This window comes from Prionailurus bengalensis, chromosome F2 (assembly GCF_016509475.1).
Source record: "Prionailurus bengalensis isolate Pbe53 chromosome F2, Fcat_Pben_1.1_paternal_pri, whole genome shotgun sequence".
NCBI lineage: Eukaryota > Metazoa > Chordata > Mammalia > Carnivora > Felidae > Prionailurus > Prionailurus bengalensis.
Genome location: NC_057353.1, coordinates 38,135,842 through 38,163,178, shown reverse-complemented (window position 1 = coordinate 38,163,178; position 27,337 = coordinate 38,135,842). Strand labels below are relative to the sequence as shown.

Genomic DNA, 27,337 nt, shown 5'->3' with positions numbered 1-27,337 from the left:
CGAATTACTTTATGTAAGCCTCACAAACTTATCAAAAATTAAGTAAGGTCTTAAGGTCATAAGTTTTGACTTTTTTGTTCATGAATAATAATTGGTCTATGAGAAAAAAATTAACAAAAACCAACTTTACTTTAAAAACCTGTTGACTCTTATGCAAACCTACATATATAGACTAAAGTTGCTTAGAAGTTAGGACACGTTTTCTGTAGACACAGCAATATTAAAACTTTAAATTAAAAAGATAAATAACTTTCACTTTTAATGTGACAATTTGGTCACTATAAATCAGAAAATGCAGATAAACAATGTAAGATGTTAAAATGATTATTCTAGGACTTCCAGGGAATATGGCAGAGTAGAAGGACCCTAAACTCACCTCGTCCCACAGATGAAACTAAATAACACTCACATCAGTGCAAATAACCAGGAAAACAATCTGAATGCTGGCAGAACAAACTCCTGAACTAAATGTAGAGAAGAAGCCACGATGAAGAGGGTAGGGAGTATACAGTGGGGAGCTATTCTGGCCACCTGAGGGAGGGAGCAATGGGCACAGAGAGGGGCAAGAAACAGACTATCACACTGGGGAGCCTGCACAGGGAAGAAGAATTCCCACAGCATCTGGCTTTGGAAATCAGTGGGGCCGAGTTCTGTGAATTCTTAGAACAAGCAATACTTAGAACCTAGAACTTTAAAAATCAGGAGGCTCAGCTCTTGGAGAGCCCAGAGGGCCACAGAAAGTGGAGTCCCCACCCTTAAAGACATAGCACAACAAACAGCTCTTCTACACAGAACCAGCAGCTTGAAAAATGCTTGGGGTACACAGGAGGGAGAGTTAGTTACTAACCTCAGAGTTTGCTGAGGGACTTCTACAGGAATAAAAAGGTGGCAGGCACCATTTCCTTCCCCTGCCCCCCAGCATGGTGCTGGCATTCACTACCTAACTTGCTTACCCTATACTCCACCCTTGCCAGCTAGAGCTACCTCGGTACTCTGTGGGTCCCCTCCCCCAGAAGATAGGCACAAACCTTGCCAACACCATGTCTCCCCACCTCCCAAGGAGGATGTACAAACCTCGTTAAAACTACACTTCATGACCCCACTTTGTGGAGTGGCCTAGCTGGTCAGGTCTCTCCAGTAGCTGCATGTCCCAGGGGGAAAAGGACCAGCACATGCAGCTTGCAGTACTCCACACCTACACACGCACACCTTGTAGAGCACCCTGGCTGGCTGGGTCTTCACAGTGGCTGGTCCTGTCCTATGAAGAGGATCAGTGCCACCTTCTTAAAAGTGCCTGCCCTGCCCACTACTTTCAAGAGCAACAGACACAGCTAACTTTTCCTAACAGAGACAGACACAGATTGTTAGGCAAAATGCAGAGACAGAGGAATATGTTCCAAATGAAAGGAAAGACAAAATTGCAGCTAGAGGCTAAGGGCTAAAGTGAAAGTGAGATAAGTAATATGCCTAATAGAGAATTTAAAGTAATGGTCATAAAGATACTCACTGGACTCGAGAAAAGAGTGAAGAACCTTAGTGAGACCCTAAACACAGAGATAAAAAAGAATCAATCAGAAATGAAGAATATACTAATCGAAGTTAAAAGTATATTTAATGGAATAGAGGAAGGCTAGGGGAAGCAGAGAAATGAATTAATGACCTGGAACACAGAGTAATAAAAAGTAATTGAGCTAAGTGAGAGAAAAAATGATTATGCTAAATGACAATAGACTTAGGGAACTCAATGACTCCATCAAGCATAATATTATTCCCATCATAGGGATCCCAGAAGAAGATATAAAAGAGGGTAAAATTTTATTTGAAGAAATAATATCTGAAAACTTCCCTAATCTGAAGAAACAGATATTCAGATCCAGAAGGCACAGAGATTCTCCAACGAAATCACTACAAGGTCAACACCAAAACATAGTAATTAATATGGAAGAAAGTAGTGAGAAAGAAAAAAAATTAAAATTAGCAAGAGAAAAGAAGACAGTTACATACAAGGGAAACCCCATAAAGCTATCAGCAGATTTTTCAGCAGAAACATTGCAGGCCAGAAGGGAATGGTATGGTAACATTCAAAGTGCTTATAATCTGCAACCAAAAATACTCTATCCAGCAAGGCTATTATTCAGAATAGAAGGAGAGATAAAGTGTTTCTCAGACAAACAAAAACTAAAGGAGTTCATGACCACTAAATCAGCCTTATAAGAAATATTAAAGGGTACTCTTTGAGTGAAAAGGAAAGACTATAACTGAGAATATGAAAAGTAGGAGACATGGAAGAAGTAAAAATAAGTATTTCTGTAAAATCAGTCAAGAGATTCATAAAATCAAAGAATATAAAAAAGGAAACCATTTACTTAAAACATAGAGGGGAAAAGAATAAAGAATGTGTTCAAACTTAAGAAACCATCAACTTCATATAGACTCTTATATGCAGAAGATGTTATATACAAACCTAATGGGTAACCACAAATTAAAAAACCAGCAATAGATATGCAAAGAATAAAGAGAAAGGAATCCAAGTATATCATTAAGGAATCTCAACAAACCATGAAAGAAAGCAAGAGAAGAAAGGAACAGAGAAAAGCTTAAAAAAGCAACAAAACAATTTTAAAAATGGCAATAAATACATATCAATAACTACTTTGAGTGTAAATGGACTATAGGCTCTAATCAAAAGGCATTGGGTAACAAAGTGGATAAAAAAACACGACCCGTCTATATGCTGCCTACAAGAGACTTGTTTCAGACCTAATGACACCTGCAGGTTGAAAGTGAGGAGATGGAGGAACACTTATTATGTAAATGGATGTGAAAAGAAAGCCATGGTAGAAATATTTATATCAGATAAAATAAACGTTAAAAACAAAGATAGTAACTCTTGTTACCAAAGACAAAGAAGGGCACCAAATAGTAATAAACAGGACAATCAAACAAAATGATATAACAATTGTACATATTTATGCACTCAACACGAAAGCACCCAAATATATAAAAGAGTTAATAAACATAGAGCAACTAATCAATAGTAACACAATAATAGTAATGAACTTTAACATCCCACTTACATCAATGGACAGAGCATCCTAACAGAAAATCAACAAGGAAAACAGTGGCTTTGAATGACACACTGGACCGGAGAGACTTAACAGATGTATTCAAAACATTCCATCCTAAAACAGCAAAATACACATACTTTTCAAGTACACATGGAAAAGTGTCCAGAATAGATCACCAAAACAAGTTACAATAAATTCAAAAATATCAAAGTCATACCATGCATCAGTTATGACCACAGCCTATAAAATTAGAAATAAACCACAAGAAAAAAACTGTAAAGACTACAAGTACATGAAGGTTAATCACATGCAAATGAACAATTAGTGAGTCAATCAAGAAATCAAAAAAGACATAAAAAGTTACATGGAACCAGTGGTCCAAAATCTTTGGGAGGCAGCAAAAGCAGTTCTAAGGGGGAAGTTTATGACAATACAGGCCTACCTCAGGAACAAGAAAAATTTCAAATAAATAATCCAACCTTACACCTAAAGGAGCTAGAAAAAGAACAAACAAACCCTTGAATAAGCAGAAGGAATGAAATAATAAAAAACAGAGCAGAAATAAATGATATAGAAACTAAAAAAAAAAAAAAAGAAACAACAAAAAAAACAAAAACAAAAAAACAAAAAAAACAATGGCGCAGATCAATATAACCAGTAGCTAGGTCTTTAAAAGGATCAGCAAAATTGAAAAAAATTTGTCCAGGGGCACCTGGGTGGCTCAGTCACTTAAGCATCCAACTTTGGCTCAGGTCATAGTCTCATGGTTTATGGGTTTGAGCCCCATGTCAGGCTCTGTGCTGACAACTCTGAGCCCAGAGCCTACTTTGGATTCTGTGTCTCCCCCTCTCTCCGGCTCTTGCTCTATCTGTCTCTCTTAAAAATAAATAAACATTAAAAAAAAATTTAAAGATAAACTTTAGCCAGACTCATAAAAAAAGACAGAGAGACCTCAAACAAATCACTAATGAAAGAGAAGAAATAAAAACCAACACCACAGAAATACAGACAATTGTGAGGGAATGTTAGGAAAAATTACAAGCAAACATGGATAAATTCCTAGAAACACATAAGCTACCAAAATTGAGTCAGGAAGAAATAGAAAATTTGAACAGACCGATTACCAGCAATACACTTGATTCAGTGATCAACTTTCAATAAACAAAAGTCCTGGACCAGATGGCTGCCAGGTGAATTCTACCAAACATTTAAAAGAAGAGCTAATACCTATTCTTCTCAAACTGTTCCAAAAAGTGGAAGAGGAAGGAAATATTCCAAATTCATCCTGTGAGGCCAGCATTACCCTGATACCAAAACCAGATAAGGACACCACAAAAAAGAGAATTACAGGCCAATGTCTCTGATGAACAAAAGAACATATTTGCAAATGGCATATCAGATAAAGCATTATTAGACAAAACATATAAAGACTTTTTAAAACTCAACACCTAAAAACACAAATATTCCAATTAAAAACTGGGCAGAAGACATGAACAGGTATTTCTCCAAAGAAGACATCTAGAAGGCCAACTGACACATGAAAAAATGCTCAACATAATTCATCATGAGGAAAATGCAAATCAAAACCACAAAGAGATATCACCTCACACCTGTCAGAGTGATAAAATCAAAAACACAAGAAATAACAAGTGTTGGAGAGGATGTGGAGGAAAAGGAACCTTTGTGCACTGTTGCTGGGAATGTAAACTGTGGAAAACAGTAGTGAAGTTCTTTGAAAAGTTAAAAATAGATCTGTATGCTGAAAACTATAGAAAGCTTATGAAGGTAATTGAAGAAGATATAAAGAAATGGAAAGACATTCCCTGCTCATGGATTGGAAGAATAAATATTGTCAAAATGTCAATACTACCCAAAGCTATCTACACATTCAATGCAATCTCAATCAAAATTGCACCAGCATTCTTCTCGAAACTAGAACAAGCCATCCTAAAATTCATATGGAACCACAAAAGGCCCCGAATAGCCAAAGGAATTTTGAAGAAGAAGACCAAAGCAGGAGGCATCACAATCCCAGACTTTAGCCTCTACTACAAAGCTGTCATCATCAAGACAGCATGGTATTGGCACCAAAACAGACACATAGACCAATGGAATAGAATAGAAACCCCAGAACTAGACCCACAAACATATGGCCAACTCATCTTTGACAAAGCAGGAAAGAACATCCAATGGAAAAAAGACAATCTCTTTAACAAATGGTGCTGGGAGAACTGGACAGCAACATGCAGAAAGTTGAAACTAGACCACTTTCTCACACCATTCACAAAAATAAACTCAAAATGGATAAAGGACCTGAATGTGAGACAGGAAACCATCAAAACCCTAGAGGAGAAAGCAGGAAAAGACCTCTCTGACCTCAGCCGTAGCAATCTCTTACTCGACACATCCCCAAAGGCAAGGGAATTAAAAGCAAAAATGAATTACTGGGACCTTATGAAGATAAAAAGCTTCTGCACAGCCAAGGAAACAACCAACAAAACTAAAAGGCAACCAACGGAACGGGAAAAGATATTTGCAAATGACATATCGGACAAAGGGCTAGTATCCAAAATCTATAAAGAGCTCACCAAACTCCACACCCGAAAAACAAATAACCCAGTGAAGAAATGAGCAGAAAACATGAATAGACACTTCTCTAAAGAAGACATCTGGATGGCCAACAGGCACATGAAAAGATGTTCAGCGTCGCTCCTTATCAGGGAAACACAAATCAAAACCACACTCAGATATCACCTCACGCCAGTCAGAGTGGCCAAAATGAACAAATCAGGAGACTATAGATGCTGGAGAGGATGTGGAGAAACGGGAACCCTCTTGCACTGTTGGTGGGAATGCAAATTGGTGCAGCCGCTCTGGAAAGCAGTGTGGAGGTTCCTCAGAAAATTAAAAATAGACCTACCCTATGACCCAGCAATAGCACTGCTAGGAATTTACCCAAGGGATACAGGAGTACTGATGCATAGGGGCACTTGGACCCCAATGTTTATAGAAGCACTCTCAACAATAGCCAAATTATGGAAAGAGCCTAAATGTCCATCAACTGATGAATGGATAAAGAAATTGTGGTTTATATACACAATGGAATACTACGTGGCAATAAGAAAGAATGAAATACGGCCTTTTGTAGCAACGTGGATGGAACTGGAGAGTGTGATGCTAAGTGAAATAAGCCATACAGAGAAAGACAGATACCATATGGTTTCACTCTTATGTGGATCCTGAGAAACTTAACAGAAACCCATGGGGGAGGGGGAGGAAAAAAAAAAAAGAGGTTAGAGTGGGAGAGAGCCAAAGCATAGGAGACTGTTAAAAACTGAGAACAAACTGTGGGTTGATGGGGGGTGGGAGGGAGGGGAGGGTGGGTGATGGGTATTGAGGAGGCCACCTTTTGGGATGAGCACTGGGTGTTGTATGGAAACCAATTTGACAATAAATTTCATATATTGAAAAAAAAAAGAAAATTTAAAAATAGAACTACCCTATAATCCAATAATTACACTACTGGGTATTTATCCCCAAAATAGAAAAGCACTAATTCAAAGGGGTACATGTACCCTTATGTTTATTGCAGCATTACTCACAATAGCCAAAATATGGAAGCAGCCCAAGTGTCCATCAATAGATGAAAGGGTATAGAAGATATGGTGTGTGTGTGTGTGTGTAAAATGGAATATTACTCCACCATAAAAAGAATGAAATCTTGCCATTTTCAACATCATGAATGGAGCTAGAGAGTATTATGCTAAGCAAATTAAGTCAGAGAAATACAAATACCATATGATTTCACTTATATCTGGAATTTAAGAAATAAAACAAATGAGTAAAGAAAAAAAAGCAAGAGACAAACCAAGAAACAGACTCTTACGTACAGAAAACACCAGTAGGTAGCAGAGGGGAGTTGGGTGGAAGGATGGGTGAAATAGATGATGGGAATAAAGACCATACTTATCATAATGAGTGATGTATAGAATTGTTGAGCACTGAGTAATGTATAGAATTGTTGAATCACTATATTATACATCTGAAATTAACATAACACTGTTAACTATACTGGAATTAAAATGAAAACCTAGAAAAAATTATTATTCTAAAGCTGGATTGTTGTGGTACAAATCTATAAATTTACTAAAAGTTATTTAACCATACACTTATTGGTGAATTTTATGGTATGTAAATCATGCCTGAAGCTATTAAACCATCTATAATATATTGTTTCTTTTCTTTTTAAAAAAAATTTTAATGTCTTATTTTTGAGAGCAAGAGAAATAGAGACAGAGTATGAGTGGGGGAGGGGCAGAGAGAGAGGGAGACACAGAAATCGAAGCAGGCTCCAGGCTCTGAGCTGTCAGCACAGAGCCCAACACGGGGCTCGAACTCATGAACCATGAGATCATGACCTCAGCCAAAGTCAGACATTTAACCAATTGAGCCACCCAGGCGCCTTGTTTATTTTCTAAAAACAATTATACATTTATTTTTAATCAGATATTTGTACTTAAAAATGCATATATCTTTTCATGCCTATAAATACTCATTTGAAATATATATATTTAAGACAAATTTAATGTTTATTTATTTTTGAAGGAGAGAGAGAGACAGCTCCAGTCTCTGAGCTGTCAGCATAGCCCAATGTGGGGCTTGGGCTCACAAATTGAGTTCATGACCGGAGCTGAAGTGGGACATTTAACCAACTGAGCCACCCAGGTACCCTATCCAATATAATTTTTAATGGCTAAATGGTATTTTCTATTATATTCATAATTTATTCATCCAATTCCATATTGTTGGACACTTGGGTTGTTTATAACAAAAACTAGAAATTATATGATGAACATGCTTTACACATATGCTTAATTATTTCCTTAAGCTAATTTCTAGGAGTGAAATTACCAAGTGTTTATAGTTTTTTGTAAATTTTCCAACACATACAGTCCCATTATTGTGTTTGAGAGTCTTCATTTTCCTGTGTTTTTGAATAATGGGCATTACTATACTTTTTGACTGATAAACGTATATTTGAGTTTCAATTTAATTTGTATTTGACCATTGATAAGCTTGGACATTCATAGAATATAAACTATAATGTGCGTGTATTATACACACATGGAGAGAGTAGGAAAACCCCTTTGCATTTGTAAGATAATTCAATTTATTCCTTTTCTACATATATCTTATTAGTGATATGTCTTGTACAGAGCAATTTCTAAGAAATTTCAAGAAACAGGCAACTGTGGCATATTAGAAATAGAATGGGCTTTGAAATAAGAGACTGCAGGGGCATCTGGGTGGTTCAGTTGGTTGAGCTTCTGGCTCTTGATCTCAGCTCAGGTCATGGTCTCATGGTTGGTGAGATCAAGCCCCTCGTCTGGCTCTGCACTGATGGCATGGAGCTTGCTCAGGATTCTCTCTGCCCCTCCCCTGCTCATGCTCTCTCTCACTCTCTCTCAAAAATAAATAAATAAACTTTATCAAAAAAAATCACACAATCCAGTGTTTTAAGTTTATTTATTTTCAAAGGGGGGGTGCCCAAGTAGGAGAGGGGCAGAGGGGAGGGGAGGGGAGGGGAGGGGAGGGGAGGGGAGTGGAGAGAGAGAGAGAGAGAGAGAGAGAGAGAGAGAGAGAATCCCAAGAAGGCTCCAGGCTGTCAGCTCAGAGCTGGACAAGAGGCTTGATCTCACCAACTGTGAGATCATGACCTGAGCTGAGACCAAGAGTCAGAAGCTCAGCCACACACAAAGCCGATGTGGGGCTTGATCTGATGAACCGTGAGATCATGACCTGTGCTGAAATCAAGAGTAGGATGCTTGGGGCGCCTGGGTGGCGCAGTCGGTTAAGCGTCCGACTTCAGCCAGGTCACGATCTCGCGGTCCGTGAGTTCGAGCCCCGCGACGGGCTCTGGGCTGATGGCTCAGAGCCTGGAGCCTGTTTCCGATTCTGTGTCTCCCTCTCTCTCTGCCCCTCCCCCGTTCATGCTGTGTCTCTCTCTGTCCCAAAAATAAATAAACGTTGAAAAAAAAATTAAAAAAAAAAAAAGAGTAGGATGCTTAACCGACTGAGCCATCCAGGCACCCCTCTGGTTTTTTATTCTTGAAAGAATCAGTAGGAGAGTCACCTTAGCAAGGTGGCATAGTAAGAAGTCTTGAGCCCTCCTCCTTGCATAGACAAGGATTTAGCAACAACTCACAGACAAATCTGAAAACTAATCAACGTCTCCTGCACCCTGGGCATACATAAAACCAGGTTCACTGAAGCCACTGGTGGGGACGCTTTCTTGCCAGAGTCCGTAGCCCTGGAACAGCACTACATGATCAGGATTAGTTTACAGCTTTTCTCAGTAGAGGTAAAAGGATTGGTCTGTGTATCTAGCGTTGCAACTTTGCAAGAGGACTCCCCAAAGGACTGGCTTCTGTCTTGCCAGTCTTGGTGCTCTGGCAGGCCTGGCACAGGCTAGCTACCTGGTGAAAACCGAAATAGATCCTCCATGGACCATCTGCCATGCTCCGCACGGACTGAGCGGATGAAAATCCCAGCTCTCAGCCTCCACCTGAAGAGGGAAAGAGTGTTCCATGCATCTAGCGCTCCAACTTCTCCACGGCTTCCCACAACAGTTATTCAAGTTGAAATGAAAGAACACGAAATAGCAACCGCAGAGCATTAGAGACTCACTAATAAAGGTACATGTCGCATACAGGAGGCTGTATTACTGTAATAGTGGTAGGTAAGTCATTTTTAATTGTAGCATAAATGTTAAAAGAGGCCTTCTCTTCCCCGGCCCCCCAGCAAGTGGCGGTGGCGGCGGCGGAGGAACCTGACACGCACCAGCCCCATTCCTGCCCCGGTCAAAGCCGAAGCTGCAGCGGGCGCCCCAGGCGGTGGCCGTGGGCGCCGCGCGGCCCGGGTTATGAGGGCGGAGGCAGAGGGGACGCCGCTGGCACCCGGAGACTTTGTGCGGCTGTCCGTGCCCATCATCCAGCAGCTCTACCCCTGGGACTGCGGCCTGGCCTGCTCCAAGATGGTGCTGCGGTGCCTGGGCCAGCTGGGTGACAGTGACTTCGAGAGCGCCCTGCAGGAGCCGCGACTAACCAGGGGCATCTGGACTACTGACCCGGCCTACCTAATGCGCCACTGTGGCGTGAGGCACCGTTTCTGCACGCAGACCCTGGGCGTTGACAAGGGCTACAAGAACCAGTCCTTCTGCAGGAAGCACTTTGACACAGAGGAGACCCGGGTGAACTAGGTGTTTGCACAAGCCAAGGCCTGCAAGGTGCCGGTGGAAAAATGCACAGTGAGCATGCAGGATATCCAGGAGCACCTGGCACAGGGCCACGTGGCCATCGTGCTGGTGAACTCTGGGGTGTTGCACTGCGACCTCGGCTCCGGTCCTGTCGCCTACTGCTGCTTCGCCCCCAGCGGCCGCCGCTGCTTCTGCCGGACCCCTGACCACCAGGGCCGCTTCACTGTGCTGCCTGGCTGCAACCGGGCCACTGGCTGCATCTTCTACAACAACCCAGCCTGTGCTGACCAAATGTGCGGCACCAGCATCAGTAACTTCGAGGAAGCCAGAACCACTTATGGCACATAAGCCCGTGTGACAAAGCCCCAGGGAAGTCTTGGAGCCCAAGGCGTGGTGCCTGCTTTGTCCACCAGCGTTGCGCGTGTCATCACGTCACTTACCCAGCACACCTGCTGGTTGCAGGAGGCCTCCGCAGAGCATCTGAGTAGAGCTTCCCCGGGGACCCCAGGCCTGACTCCAACCATGCCCAGGGGACCTCCACAGTCCCCTCTGTTGCCTGCAAACCAGACCCAGGTGGAGAAGCCTGACATCACCTCCCCACAGACCTGGGTGCCGAGCCCTGGAGAAGCCGCCTGTCAGGATGGCATCGGTGTGTTTGGAGACCATGTAGCCAACGCCAGCTCCCAGGGCTGGGGACTCCTCCCAGGGGGACTCCCCCCTGTCCCCCAGAAGTGCTATAGACCTCCTCCCTGTGCCCTTTGGTGAAGGCTGCCACTCCCTCCCGCCTCCCCGTGGGCCCAAGTTCCTGTGGCTGGTTGTCAGGCCTCTGGGCCCTCAGGAGGGCTGGGCCTCAGGCCAAAAGGACACTGAACCTCACCCCACACCCTCCAGGTACTATAGCATTGTAGGGTGGAGGGCCCTGAGGGGAGGAGACAGGGCCCTGGCTCTTCCTGGCTGGCAGTGCTGAATGTACTCTGAGAATGCCTGACCCTGAGGGCCAAGAACAGCCACTTGAGTCCCAAAGTTCCCCCACCCCCCAACCCATGAGGCCTCCTGACACTAGCCTAAGCCCTGACAGTGGGGCCCATTCTCTGGGTATAGGGAGCCCCAAGCCTCACGGTGCTGGAGGTGCTGGGGTGCTAGGGCCTGCACTCCTGAGGCAGTGGGGGGGATAGCCTGTGGCCTCCCACCCACCCCAGTGTTCATGCCAGGACATTTTGCACAGAACACTGGGTCTCTTTTTTCTTGACAGAGAAGGGTAATACCTGCCCAGGATCACACAGCACTGCACGTAGCATGGACCATTTGTTTTTTGTTGTTGTGGTTGGTTTTTTTGAGATTTAAGCTTTCGCTTGCGGGGAGTGAGGGTCACTCTCAAGTAAGACAATAATAGTGAGATTCAGGGACTTCAGAACCACGGACACCTCTGTTCAGAGGGCAGATAAGCCTGCCCAAGTTGTCTTTCAAAGAGAAAGGGACTCACAGCTGGTGGGCTGAGTGCCAGGACCCCTCACCTTGTAGACAAAATCCGGCCATCAGTCTGGGGAGAGTATATCCAGGGCAGTGGTGGGGCTGGGTCTTGAGTGCAGGTCTGTACCTAAAAACTAAGGGAAATGGATCATTCCCAAAGGGGCTGAGGACACCCACCCCCTCATAAGCGGTCATTGGCAAGAGAGCAAGGCTACCCCAAGAGCCACACGGCAGCTGCCATCCCTCCGGACCGCAAACCATGCTCAGCATCTGCTCTCACCAGCCGGCTGGCGCCCCCCCACCACGGCTGCTCTGAGGGGCAGAGGTGGGCTCTGTTTATGAGGGCCGTCAGACCACCCAGCCGAATCGCTCCTCGGCACCAGATGCAGCCTTTGGCTGAGACGGAGGCGCTATTAGCTGGTTAGCTAACAGGTCAGCCAGCCTGGTTTCAGAGACTAGCATTGCCTTCAGACTGGTCTCGTCTCTTTTGCCTTGATGCTGGGTGGCCCAAGATCCCAGGGAACTCTGGTGTCATGCCCAGGAGCACCATGTGTGGCAGCTGAGGTTTGGGCGTCCTCAGGAAGGGTCTGGCTAAAATTGTGGTAAGAATGGATGCATCAAGGAAGGCAACGAGGAAGCGAAGCTTTGGACGGCTGGTGGGGCCGTCATGGAGAGCGGCCTCCAAGGAGAGTGGTCACAGCACCTCAGTCCATCGTGCGACATTTAGAAACACTCAGTCCCTGGGCAGGCCACAAGTTAGAGGTCACCCATCTGGCAGATCAACAAGAAAGCTACCTGTGCCTGAGACGGTGCCATCTGCCGGGGGAGGGTCATGGGGGTAGGATGCAAACCACACTACGTTGTGTTCTTGCACATGGCATGAAAATAAGGCTGGAGAGAGCCCAGACTTCAGGAACTTCTGCCCATAGCATGTGGCACCCATGACCCCTGTCCACATGCTAGGGGCCCAGCGAAGCCACACTGGACGGTTGGTTTTGTTCACTGCAGCCACACAGGGACAAAAGGGATGTTTTGCATTGCAGAGATTTTATACATATACATATACATATACATATACATATACATATACATATACATGTATATATATTGTTTATAATGAACCACTCTCAATAAACATTATTCTCACTGCAAAATGAAAAAAAAAGTTAAAAGAGAAAGTATTACAATAGAACTGTAACCAAAATACATTAAAAGATACACAGTATGAATGCACATAAATTGTGACAGTAACAACATGTGGGTGGGTGGGAGAAGCTAAAGTGTAGAGTTTTTGTATGTGATTAAACTTATCTTTTTAAAACAGACTGCTATAATTATAAGACGTTTTATGTAAGCCCTAAGATATCCATAAAAATAATACCTATAAATGTTACACAAAGAAAAAGAGAAAGCAAAGCCTATTAATACCAAAAAGAAGTCAAAAAAAATATAAGGGAAGACAGCAAGAGGACAAGACAGACAAAGGAACAAGGCTAACAGAAAACAACAAAACGGCAATAGTAAATCTTTCCCTATCAATGATTGCTTTACATATAAATGGATTAAATTCCCTAATAAAAACGCATAATATGCCTGAATGGATTAAAACAAAACAAAACAAAACAAAATGCACAAATTGCTCTATAGGAAACTCATTTCAGTTTTAAGGACACACATAGGCTGAAAGTGAGAAGATGGAAAAATATATTACAGGGAAATGGTAACCTAAAGAGAGGAGTGGGTACACTTACACCAAACAAAGTAAACTTCAATTCAAAAATTCTCTCAAGAGACAAAGGATATTATACAATGATAAAACAGTCAATCCACCAGAAAGAAATAACAGTTATAAATTGTATATGCATTCAACATCAGATCACCTAAATATATAATGTAAACACTGACAGAACTGAAAGGAGAAATAGACAAAAACATAATAATAGAACACTTCAATAACCCACTTTCTAAATGGACAGAACACTCACACAGTAAGGAACCAGAAGATCTGAACCACACTATAGATCAAATGGACATACAGACATATTCAGAACATTCCATCCAACATCAGGAGAATGCACAGTCTCCTCAAACACATAAATATTCTCCAGGGAAAATCATATGCTGGACCATAAAAGAAGTCATAATTTTAAAAAGATTGAAATCATATCAAGTACCTTTTCTAACCACAATGGTGGAAATCATTAACAGGAGAAAAACTGGAAAACTCACAAATATGTGCAACTTAACACATTCCTGAATAACCAGTGGGTCAAAGTAGAAATTAAAAAAAAAAAGTGAGACTAATGAAAATAGAAACACAATATATCAAAACTTATGGAATGTGAAAAAAAGCAGTTCTAAGAGGAAAATATGTTGTTCTAAACATCTACATAGAAGATAGATATCAAATAAACAACCTAACTTTATACTTCAAAGAGCTAGAAAAAGAACAAGCTATGATTAAATTTAGTAGAAGAAAGAAAATAAAGATTAGAGCAGAGATAAGTGAAATAGAGGATAGCAAAATAATAGAAAATTAACAAAACTCAGAAATGGTTTTCTGAAAAGAAACAAAAGTGACGAACACTTAGCTAGATGAGAGAGAGAGAGAGAGAGAGAGAAAGACTCAAATAAATAAAACCAGAAATAAAGAAGAGACATAATGGATGTCACAGAAATATAAAGGATCATAAGAGACTAGTATGAATATATGCCAACAAATTGGATAACCTAGAAAAAATGGATAAATTTCTAGAAACATACAACCTACTATGAATAATCATGATGAAATAGACATTCTCAACAGGTCTATAACTAGTATGGAGATTGAATCAGTAATCAAACACCTCTCAACAAAGACATACACAGGTCCGGATGGCTTTGCTGGTGAATTCTCCCAAATATTTAAAGAAGAATTAACATGAATACTCCTTAAACTCTTCCAGAAAACTGACGGCTAGTGAACACTCCCAATTTTATAAATTCAGCTTCAATGCTAAAGCCAGACAAGGATACTACAAGAAAAACTACACACCAATAGCCCTAAAGAATGTAATGCCAAACTCATCACCAAAATACTGGCAAACCAAATCCAACAGCACATTAAGAGGATCATACACCATTGACTGAGTGGGATTTATCCCTGGAATTCGAGAGTGGCTCAACAGGAAAATCAATTAATATACCACGTTACAGAATAAAAGATAAAAATCACCTGATAATCTCAAAAGATTTGAGAAAAAGTTTGAATAGATTCAATATCCTTTCATGGTAAAAATGCTCAACAAACTAGAAATACAAGTACTCCACAACATAATAAAGACCATACATGAAAAGCCCACAGCTAAAACCACACTTAATGGTGAAAAACTAAAAGCTTTTCCTTTAAGAGCAGGGATGAGGCAAGAATACCCACTCTTGCCACTTCCATTCAACATAGTACTGGAAGTCCTAGCCAGAGCAATTAAGTAAGAAAAAGAAAGAAAAATATCCAAATCAGAAAGAAAGAAAGAAGAAATACTCCCCCTGTTTGAAGACCATATGACCATGTACATAGAAAGCCCCAAAACTTCCATAAAAATACTGTTAGAACTAATTCTTTAGTTCTAACACAAACTCCCTAAGATGGTAAAATATGAAAACAGCACACAAAAATCAATTGCATTTCTATACACTATTAGAAAAGGAAGTTAGGAAAATAATCCCATTTAAAATATTATCAAAGAGAATAAAATATTTAGGAACAATCTTTTTTTTTTTAATTTTTGAATTACATCCAAGTTAGTTAGCATATAGTGCAATAATGTTTTCAGAAGTAGATTCCAGTGACTCATTCCCTATGTATAACACCCAGTGCACATCCCAAAAAGTGCTCCGTAATGCCCCTTACCCAGGTAGCCCCTCCCCCCACCCACAGCCCCTCCAGCAACCCCCTCCAGCATGTTCTCTGTAATTAAGAGTCTCTTATGGTTTGCCCCCCCTCCCTGTTTTTATATTCTTTTTGCTTCCTTTCCCTTATGTTCATCTGTTTTATACCTTAAATTCCTCATAGGAGTGAAGTCATATGATATTTAACCAAGAAGGTTAAAGATTTGCACATTGAAAAGTATAAAATACTGATTAAAGAAATTTTAAAGCAGATACAAATAAATGGAAAGATATCTCCTGTTCATGGGTTAGAAGAACTAATATGAAAATGTCTATTCTACCCAAAATGATCTACATATTTAATGTAATGTCTATCAAAATCCCAAGAATATTTTTTATAAAAATGAACAATCCTATAATTCACACAGAACCACAGGAGACCCTGAACAGCCAAAGCAATGCTGAAGTACAACAAAAGTGGAGGCATCATACCTCATAATTTCAAAATATCTTTAAGAATTACAGTAATCAAAACAGGATGCTACTAGCATAAGACAAGCATTCATAAAGTAGAATAGAATAGAGAGCCCAGATGTGAATCCATGCATATCTGATCAACTGATCTTTGACAAGGAGGACAAGAATACACAATAGGGAATGAAGTATTTCTTCAACAAATTGTGGTGGGAAAACTGGATATTCACAACCAAAAAGAATGAATTTGGACCTTGAACACTCCCATGTTCACTGCAGCACTATTCACAATAGCCAAGATATGGCAATGACCTAAATATCCATAGACAGATGACTACATAAAGAAAATGTGGTATATACAGACAATGGAATACAGCCTTAAATTTAAAAAAGAGGAACTTCTGTAATATGTGACAACATGAATGAACCTTGAAGATAATATGGTAAGTACAAGAAGCAGGTCATGGAAAAATAAAGACCGCATAATTCCATTTGTATGAGGTATCTAAAATAGTCATATTCAAAGAATCAAAGAGTAGAACAGGGATTTCCAGGGGCTGGTAGGGAAGGTGAAATGGAGAGTCACTAACCAACAGGCTCTAAGTCTGTTAAGCAAGACGAATAACTCTAGAGATCTGCTGTATAATGTTAGAAATTATAGTCAATAATAATGTATGGTATATTTAAAAGTTTTAGAGGACTGATCTCATGTTTAGTGTTCCTACCACAGTAAAATACATCAATAAATAAGTAAAAATAATAAAGTTTGAGAACCCTAAGAAAAACAGAAACTTTTCCAAACCTCTGTTTTCAAATGACTCTTACCACATGAGTGTCTTTTTTTTTTTTTTAAACAAAAGCTTTATCTTCAAACTCACTGACCAATCTTTGGAAAAAAAGGACAAGATAAAATGTGTATATGAGGACCTCTTATTTACTGAATATCCCTTTGTGAAGGTGCATTAAAGAAGGAAATAAAATAAAACCACCTGCTTTTGCAGTAGTATAGATTAAAAAGCATTCATTCAACAAACACGTAACATTAACACACACAAAACATAAAGAGTGCAAACAATGTTTTAGCCAAACACTAAATACACATAAGAGCTTATTAAATAGGGAGCATTCTCAACATCAAGTAAGTGTGTATAACTATTAAAAAGTCTCATTTTGAATGAGAGAGGTATTTAACAACAATAACAGGGTATATATAGTCTGATATGTGGAAAACAAAATTCAGTATCAAAAATCACTAAATTTCATGAGCAATCAGCTAATCTACCAAAGACTATGCATTATAGAGCTGGAAGGGACCACTGAGTCTAAATTCCTCATTTTCAAAATGAGGTTCAAACATATTAAGGATAATTTGCTTGAAATCACACACCTCTTCTAGACTAGACTAGAATACAGGTGTCCTTTTCCTTCTGCCCCTATCAAAAAGTGTTTAAGCCACAGAAAGCCTCTTGATCATTCCTGACTCATTGTTAAGCATCTCTGGAGAGAAACAGCAAGTTCCAGTCTCATGAGGCTATGAAGGGCAGAGGCTCTTGATTATAAAATCGCACCCTTAAGAGCACTGTTGGAAGGAAAGCTTTTCAGAACAGAAAATAAGCAATTACAAAGGAGGAAATACATCATCTAAATGGCAGCTGAACTTCTCTTTAAGCGGACAGTAGCAAAAAGACAGCATAATTTCTTGAGCAGAGACACTTAAATCACATCAGCATCAGGTTTTTCTCAGAAACATTTACAGCCTTCAGTTAAGGATTTATGGAAGCCTATACTGGAATTAGTATCTCTAGGCTGACAGTGATTTTATTTATAATTTCCTATTCCTCTTTCATATTTGATAGGTTTTTTGTGTTCTGTACAGAATCACTCAAAAACTTCAATACTGAAATGTAAAATTAAGATTCCAGAAGAAACAAATATATGTTATACTCACTATCCGTCAATCTACTTGTCATCCCTGAGATAAAAACATTCAGATAAGCATAATGATTAAAGTACATTTATGTTATTAAAACGTATCAAGGAAATGACGGAACAAAATTAATTCACTTATTATGTAAACAATAAAAAGCAAACTTCAAGTAGGCACTTTGAGCTTCAGGCTTCGGGTAGTATAAAAAATGAGAAGACTAAGATGGTGATAAAACTCTGATAGGAATCTTGATTATTTCTTAACAAAAGGATTTATTTTAATCAGAAGCTTAGATTTTGTTCCTTTGCCATGGCAACAGATGTAGAATCATGTACCTGGAAGGTTACAACGATAATCTTCATTATGCTCACAAAAGGCTCTGTGTTAACAGTTTAGTGATTGGACTGGAAGGAACTAGTTTGAGTATTTCTACTCAGTTCTACATAATATTTTTTTGATGCTCATGGAGGATGTGATTCTATGGACAGTCTTGGCCATTAACTCACAGTATGACTTTAAGTCCATTAACTCCTCTGTGTTTTTTTCCACAAATCTGTGGGAACATTGGTCTCAGTTGTCATCCCAGAACAGGTTAGGTCTGTATTCACTGGTTTATCTAGTGCTGAATGCAAAGAAAAGAACGACTTTTTTACTTTTTTTTTATCAACAGGTGAAGAAATTCTCTCATCATGCTCTACCCTTCTTGTCATATGACCTCAAAAAATGTCAACATGGGGACATGCAGAACACACAGAGTCATGGCCATTCTGCTCCAGGCATCCTGATATTTGACATGATCCATGAATGTTCCCACTCCAATATATAAGGATTGAAGTCAGCTGCCTCCCTGTTGAGCAACTATTTTCTTATTGAAATGAAGAAAGTGAGTCTGTAATATGAAACGTGGAAACTCTAATTAAACTCTCAGAGAAAAGCAGAAGGAAGCTTTTATTTCTTCCGATGAGGGATGGTGCCCTCACAGCACCTCATTAAACACTAATGTGGTGCTCAGAGATTGTGGGTCCTGTCCTTTGACTCTCATCAGGCCTTCAACCACCTTTTGCTAAGTTATTAGATAACAAAGGCTTTAGGTCTTTTCCTTCCCAGAGACATCTGCTTTTAAAAACTTGTAAACACTGGACTCATATGGACTGAAAAGCCTTCGAGACTTAAGAGAAATGGGTATTTGAAGGTGGATGTTTCAAGAATTCCTGAATCCTTGCCCGTGCTCTGAGATCACATTCTTGTGGTAGGTGGAGGTTCCCTGAGAACAGAACCCGTTCCACCTGCTGCTCCTTAGGGTTCCTCTGCAATCCTCCTGCCACTTTCTCTATAGGCTACTCCAAGCCACTGATTGAGCACAGGGAAAGTTCAAGAACTGGGCCATTTCTGCCTGATGTGGGGCTCCCTACTGGCCTGGTCAGGACTTTCTTGGTGGCTCTTCCTGCCCCACTTTCATGTTTCTGTCCAGGTGTCAGACCGGCACCACAGTCTGAAGGTTCTTCCCACAACTCCTGCTTCCTCTTCCCTTTTCCCTTCACAGAGAATCTCTTGAATTCCTAATTCCATCTTGGCATCTGCTTAGAATTAAAGCAGACTCAGTACTCCATGAATATTTGTTGTGCCAGACGAAGGAATCTCAAGATGAACCAAATGAACTCTTAGGGGAGGTGAAGAGAGTGGTGAAAACTTAGATCGAGCACCTGTAATTTGCCAGGTGCTCAACTGGGAGAGTCTTGGTGCAGTTGGGCTAAAAGAGAAGTTGAGTTAAAGTTTTCTCAATGATTGATATGTATTAAATGCTCACTAAATAGTAGCTATTCCTATTAATAAGAGTTAACTGGACTGTGTAGCAAGGTCATGTGGGTAGGAGATACTGAGGTCATGGAAGATGGCAAAGAACCAAGCACAAGAAGAGGTCAGAAGTATGAAAGCAGCATGGTCCAAGCAGTACTCTGGGCTCAGCCACTTGGCACAGCAGAGAATGCCCTGGGAGCTCTGCTTCTATTCAAGTTTGGGGCCTTCTAGGAAATGTTCAGCTCTAGGTGGCCCCCAGTACTGAATTTGTTCATTTTTCAGGGCTCTGTGGTTTTATAGGTTTCTAAATGGTTAATATCATCTCTGATTTCGGCGAAGTGGGGAGGATACCAGTAATTAATCCATTAGTGGTACTACTCCAGGTCTAAAGACAAGGCTATATTTTCAATTTGGATTTGGGGCCCCAAGTGGAAATGGGTGGAAGAAGGGGTGAGAGCACACTCTTGGGGTAAGACCCTGACTCCTTCCTATCTGAACTTATTCTCAAAGAGAACTCCCAGGCTTGGCAGTTAGCTTTTCCATCTGCTTAAAGTGCAACTCCATAGTTAAGTGTGTGATGGTGGGCTTTTCTCAACTGCAGTTCGATTAAAGAGACTTTCCAGATGTCAGATATCATGTTGAGGCCACACTCTTCACCTCCTAAGAGAGCATCGTCCATGACTAGGAAGATTCTACAGAATACTACACAGGATACAGAGCCTACAGAAAAACAAGCATCACATCCTGTAGCAACAGTAAATACAAAAAGGAATATTTTTTAAACCAACTCATTGTTCTCAAAGCTATCTAAATCATCTGTCAGCAGTAACTTTCAGAAGGCAGCTCCAGATTCCTCAGTAAATTAAGCCTACAAGTGAAAGCAATCCTAATTCATTACATGCCGGTACACTTGTCACAAACATAATTAGTTTAGTCTCATAAGAGCATCATTTTTGAGAGGTTAATAAATCCATCCATACTTTCCCCAAAGTCCCAGGGGTCAACTTTCACTTGTCCATGCCTGATGTATGCTGCTGAGTTTTGAAGTGCTATGAACTTCTCAAAGAATTGGTAGTTGTTTTATTAACATAAGATAGTACTGCATTTCAGCATTGCTAAAGCATACAATCTGATGGTCTGAAAATAATTAGAAGATCTGTTTACCATACCAGATTTTCTATATGGTAAAATTCTGTATTTCTGTACCATAAAATACATTCATCACATATATAATACCCCCCAGCAGAGTCTGGGGTAATATGCTGTAACGACTATATTGATACCTTTACAGCATACTCCTGAGTATTAAAATAGGTTTTATAATCAAATGGATTTTGATGCTAAGCTGACCAAACAACAAGAAAACCAAAGCATTCCGTGTTCAGAACTTTCTGGATTTCAGAATTGCACAGAAGTGGATCTGCAGTGAATTTGCATCCTAGCTCCTCCTCAAACAATCCCCACAAGAACTGTGGGGACAGAAGATAAAGAGCTGCCAGGGATTCAGCTTGAAACTGAAATAGGGGACTTTTATTGCTATTTGCTCATTCTTTAAGACTCATTTGCAAACTGTCTCTTAGGCTGCATAAAATACAGAGTAGCTACCTAACACTTTGGGTACAATGAGTAATGTGGAGGAACTGTTCTCTTACCACGGCCAGCTCATTGAGCTTTATTTGTGCCTCTGATTTGCATGATGAAAGTGGAGAATAAGAAAGAAAGAAAACAGCCCCTTCCAGCCACTACCCTCTTTCCCGTGGCCACAGAACCATTCCTCATCATAGTCCCCTCCTCATAGAGGCTGAAGATCTGATTATTTTACGTTAAACCTTGTGGGGTAGCGAAGGGGTTCACATCATTTCCTACGGTTTCTCCGTCAAATCGACAATTGCTTTGTCTGCCAGCTGAAAAAGAGCCTGTAACAACAATGCTCAAGACAGCAGAGTAGCCATTAACAAAAATGTTTCATCACATCACTTCATTGGTGGGCAGGGCTAATTTTTGTTCCATATTATGTTTCTTTTGGCACGTGACATCTGGCAACACCCTGAACCTGGCAGGTGCTTCTTGTATGTTTATTAAATTGGACTGAGAAAGCCTGTTACCCTCTCCAAACCACACTTCTTGTTTGCTTATTGCTTTTCAAAAGAAGACTGTTTCCTCAGTGTTGAGGCAACTCTGAATCTCTTCAGGATTCAGAGGCATTGGATTCTGCTCCTGGAGCTATTTATAACTGTGGGTAGGCAGGTTCCACATCCCTCCTTTGTGCTTCCAAGGGGGCTGTAGGAGTATATGTTCTGTCGCTGCAGATGATCTGTTTTGATCATATTAATGAGGAGATGGCTGACTAGGAGCTGTGTTTCCTTTTCAGTTGTTCCCCTATATTGTTATGAATTAATTTCTGTTGGATTTTGCTAATTTTGCTACTGACAGACACTTGCACCTCCATACAATCGTGTCTCTGCCCATAAGCCACAGTTTGGTCTGTCACTCAAAGATAGGGATGTACCTCTACGCACTCGCCAGACAGGATCCCCTAGAAACAAATCCATTCGTTTCAACTCTTCATTTGGTTTTTGTAAGTCAGCTGGAATGCAGATCCTTACAATGAAGGAAAGTTTAATGAAGCACGCTATCCGTTAAAAAAAAAATCAGAACGCTAAACTTGTATTTAATTTCTTTGGAGGATCAACATTCCAAACGTTTATTTAGATCAGTCTTTGTAGAAAGACTAACCTAAACAAAATCTTATTTAGATTAGCCCTTGTAGAAACAAAATGTTTTGATTGTTGTTCTAAGAAATAACCCATATCTGTATAAAGCTCCAAACCACACGCACAGCAATTCTGTCCAAAAACAAAGGCTGAAACTTGGGAAAGGTCCCAGAAGTAAACTGATAACTAGTCTCTCTTGACTCCCTATTATGAGCCACATGTAGTGACAGACACCCTGTATATGTGGTCTCATTTAGTGCTCTCGATGTCCTTGGGAGGGAGGTACTCATCTGGCAAATGAAGAAATGACAGTGCAGAGGTTAACTTGGGCATATGCTAGCAAGTAGCAGAACTTGGATTCAAATCAAATTTTACCTGATTCTAAAATTGTTCTTTCTGGAGACATCTCCGAAGACAACCCGATTTACACAGTTTGGGGGAAGATAGTTTTCCATATGTTATTGTAGAGGGGCGACCAATGCAGAACTCAAAGGCAGAACTGACAAGGAAATAAAAGTAGGTTTCCTTATTTTCTAGAATTATGTATTTCCTTACGTAGTGTGGGAATCAGGCTCTCATTGTAATAATCACTAAAAATATTTATGTGGGGGAAAAAGTGTTTGGATCCGTTAAAAACATAACTAAACATTATCAATCCGATTTATATATATGATATGATATTTATGCCACGTCTTTTTCCTCCTTGCTCTTTACATTACTGGCATGAAAATGAGGCTTCTGTTTCTAAGAAACTCTAAAAATATTACTCACCTGCACCTACCATGTTCTGCCACATTATAATCTTGGTTACAGCTCTAAAAATGTCAGAACAGAAGATCGTGAACTGAAGATGTGTCATAGACGAACACATTTTAAAGGCAAGCTCAACATAATGGACTAAGGAATAAAAACCCAACTTTGAGAAAACTTGATGCTGGCCTACAATTTAAAAAAATAGCATTATTTATAAAATACAAAATTGTGTGAGAACTAGGATTAAAACTGCTAATTCCTTTCTTTTTTCCAGTCTTCCCCAGTTGGCCACAAGACATATCTGGCCCCTTGCCGAGGACCCTGACTTCTCTGGCACCAGTGAAATCCAGGCAGGCTGGGTGGGGTGGATAGTTATCTTTCCAAGAGTTGGTCAATTCAAAAAGAGTATGCCGCTGCCCTAGGCACGCAATCATTCCAAATTTTATGAACAGATTTTTGGTGGAAATTCTGCACACCTGTTCCTTCCTTGCCTTCTCCCTAGTTCCTTAGAATGGGCAGTTACTTTGGCTAACTTGCCCAGAACTGGGACTGCAGGCACTGAGCCCCTCTCCTCTTCCAGATGATTCACGATCAGCAGTGATCGACAATATAACCTCACCTCTGCAGTGAATGAACATATAGTCAAAAAATTATACTGAGTAGCTTAACTAGCCCTAGCACTATAAGAGACTTCAAGACAGGAGGGCGACAGGTACGTAAGAATTGATAGGAGCAAGCAGGGGGACATACAAGAGATGCTTTGAGAGCACACAACTCCTCTTGAGGGTTAAGGAAGGCTTCCTGGGGGAAGTGACATTTAAGCAGAGTCCTGTAACATCACCAGAAATGTTACGGGACCAACCAGATGAAAAGCAAGTGGATAACTGGAGCCCTGAGAAAGAATCTGTGGAGGTTAAAGGAATTCATCCACTCAGAAGGACCACTACATAGCAAGGCCCACTCGGGGGAGAGACCATGAGGGATTCAGAGAACTGTAAGTAGCTAAGCATGGCTGGGACAAAAGTCACCCAGAACTGGCAAGAGGTGGACTACAGGAGGACTACAGAGATGAGCAGGGGTACTTGGTGGGCAAGGAGGACCCCAGCTTCGTTGGATCTTAGGTGTCCTGGGCAAAGCATCAGAACATTGCAAGGCTTTAGCCATTTAGGTTTCAGGGTAAGGGGAAATCTTATTTTGGGGAAAATATTTCTCATCCTGCAGGGTGGAATGTGATTCACAGGCAACACTGGAAGCAGAATAATGAACTCTGTGTCTGTGGCAAAGGATCCCAGTGAGAATCATGGCGGGTCTGCGTCACACAGCCTAGACAGGAGTAGAGAGAGAAGACAGACAATGGGTGAGAGCAATATTAAAGAGCTAAAATTGTTGGAACAGAAGAATGATTTGACCATGGGGATTAAAGAGTGTGTCCCTTTCAGATCTTTGTTGCCTTCCAAACCTAAGAACGGCCCGTTTATTTGGATGATAGCCATATGGGTGATTTCTTTTCATTTATAATGTTTATTTATCATTTTATTTTAAATATTATGTGTGTGTGTATGTATATATATATATGTATACACATACATATGTGTATACATATACATATGTGTACACATACATATGTGTATACATATATATACTATGCATGTCATATATATTATATATATATGATACATATATATGTGTACATCATTATATATATGATACATATATATGTAATATATATTATATATATTATATATATATAAAGGATATTTGATAGGTGGGATATTTAGTGATTTAATTTTTTTAAAAGCCAGAAATCACGAAGTTAACAAATGTTTGCTAGAATAATTATTGCTCATAGTTGACTGAATCATGAGATAAATCGAGACACATTTCTCTCTCATAAGCAAGATACCACCTGTGAGTTAACCTCTCACCTACCACAATTTATTGAAATATTGATTTTCAAATGATGTAGAAAAATGACAGGACTATGTGAGGAAGAGTGATAACCTATATATTTTGATATTCCCAAGAAAACAAAGAAAAGTCTTTAAATATTTTCTGGACATTTTGCATCACTGTGGTTTTGTTTATTGTTGAAAACCAAAAATTCTTGGCCTTTGTCCACTACTTCTGGATTGTGTAAAAACATACACCAACAGGGAAACACACAATGCTGGCAATGCTAGCTTCGTGTTTCTTAATTCATTTTGACTGTTAATAACCAAAAAAGAATGAGATCAAGAATGGCATTTTTAAAAATGAGAAAAATTCTTAGTTCCATTATATTGCTTTTAATGTGGAATAAGTAATGCTTGTTGAAAATAGTGGTGCTTTCTAGAATTCATAAAAATGACTCAGATTCACATACACATAAATACGCATAAAATGGCATAATATACACAACTTTTCTTTCAAGGAATAAGGATCAATATTATGTCTGAAGTAAACATTATCCTCATTTTTGAGGTCACAGTTGGGAAATCAAGTAAGTGTTTGAGAGAAGAGCTCACCGAATTGATCCCCACGTGACCAACTCCATTCTGTCAAATTTTCAGTATCTCTCTGCTGCTTAATGATTAAACTCTAAATTTCCCAAATTGCCTTTCAGCAAATACCCACTGGCATCCAAAACAGTGGGTATTTTGAAGCATCCAAAAGTGCTTCAAAAACACCGTGCTTCCCAAATTTCCATGAACATGCATTGTGTTTCTCGTGTTTGTTTATGTTACTTGTTTTCCTGAAAGTGACTTCCAGTCCCACTATATTCTACCAATCTCTGCCCATAGATCTGCTCTCCATCCTTTGGCGTACTGCTTACATGCATTTACTCCTTGATAACTTTCCAGATTAGGAGGGCAAAGCGATGCTTTCCTATTTTCTATTCTTACTCTAACGAGTTTGAACCATTTCTATCAAATCTATTCCAAACTCCACAATGCAGATAGTCCTGGGGTGAGCCTCTAGAGAACACTGCGTTGCAAAACTTGGATTCCTTTCCATTTCCCAGCATGGCATTTCTGCTGAATCAGTGACTGAACTGAGCCTTTCCTAAGAGACGTGGATTTTCCGTCATTTAAAAAACTGGAATCTTTTCTGAAAGCTGGTATTTTTGAAATACTTCTTTAAAAGCGTTTTTTTAGAATAGCCACCTTTAATATTAACTTAAAAAATGTGTTCTCTTGTTACATATGTTTTAGCTCTATTGATACCTATTTCATGATGTATACATTTGTATATGTGGGTTGAGATAGCCTTCTAAAGATAAAACATACATGATTCTATTTTCCAGCATTTGTAATATTCAGCTAAGTCAAGGAACAGATATGTAGGCTGGTTTTAAACATCAATTTGGCTTCTTTCAATGGAGGTAGATATTAAGAGAAAAAAGCAGATAAAGATTCCCTTCCACCACTCCATCTCAACACACACATACACAGTTAAAAGTTGACTACTATTGGTGATTTTAAAGATATGAATGCAGTACACCATATGGAAAGCAATTTGACAATAAATTTCATATTAAAAAAAAAGATGTGAACACACATTTTTTGATTCTGCCCTTGTAGAAATCGAGTTTAATCCTCTTTCCCGAGTGCAGACTGGACTTTCTTCTAGTGAACAGAATGTGACAGAAGTGACGAAGTTACTGCCATGGTTATATTATAACTTTAGTCTCACTCTCATCATAGTGTCTCTGTCTCTTTGCTGGTCTCTGTCTCCTTCTCTCTTTATGAGGAGTTGCTCTGGAGAAAGCCAGCTGCCCTGTCACAGGAGCACCCCTGTGGAGAATTTCCATGATGAGGAACTGACTGTGCCAATAGCTACTAAGAAGTATTCCTCAAGCACCTTCAGATGTTTGCAGTTTCCAACCCAAAATCTAACTATAACTTCATAATAATCGGAGTCGGAATCACCCACTTAAGCAACCCTTAGATTCCTGACTCTCATAAACTGTATGAGTTAATTGCTACTTTAGGGAGAAATTTGTTACAGAGCAGTAGGTAACTATTACAACCAA

At 40.1% G+C, this 27,337-nt stretch overlaps 1 protein-coding gene and 1 pseudogene across 2 annotated transcripts in view; one reads left to right on the top strand and one right to left on the bottom strand.

Moving 5' to 3' along the window:
* The window catches only part of NECAB1 (N-terminal EF-hand calcium binding protein 1), a 198,181-nt gene that overhangs the window by 68,770 nt on the left and 102,074 nt on the right, over nucleotides 1–27,337 (bottom strand). The window lies entirely within an intron of this gene.
* Nucleotides 9,979–10,838, top strand: LOC122495582 (annotated as a pseudogene).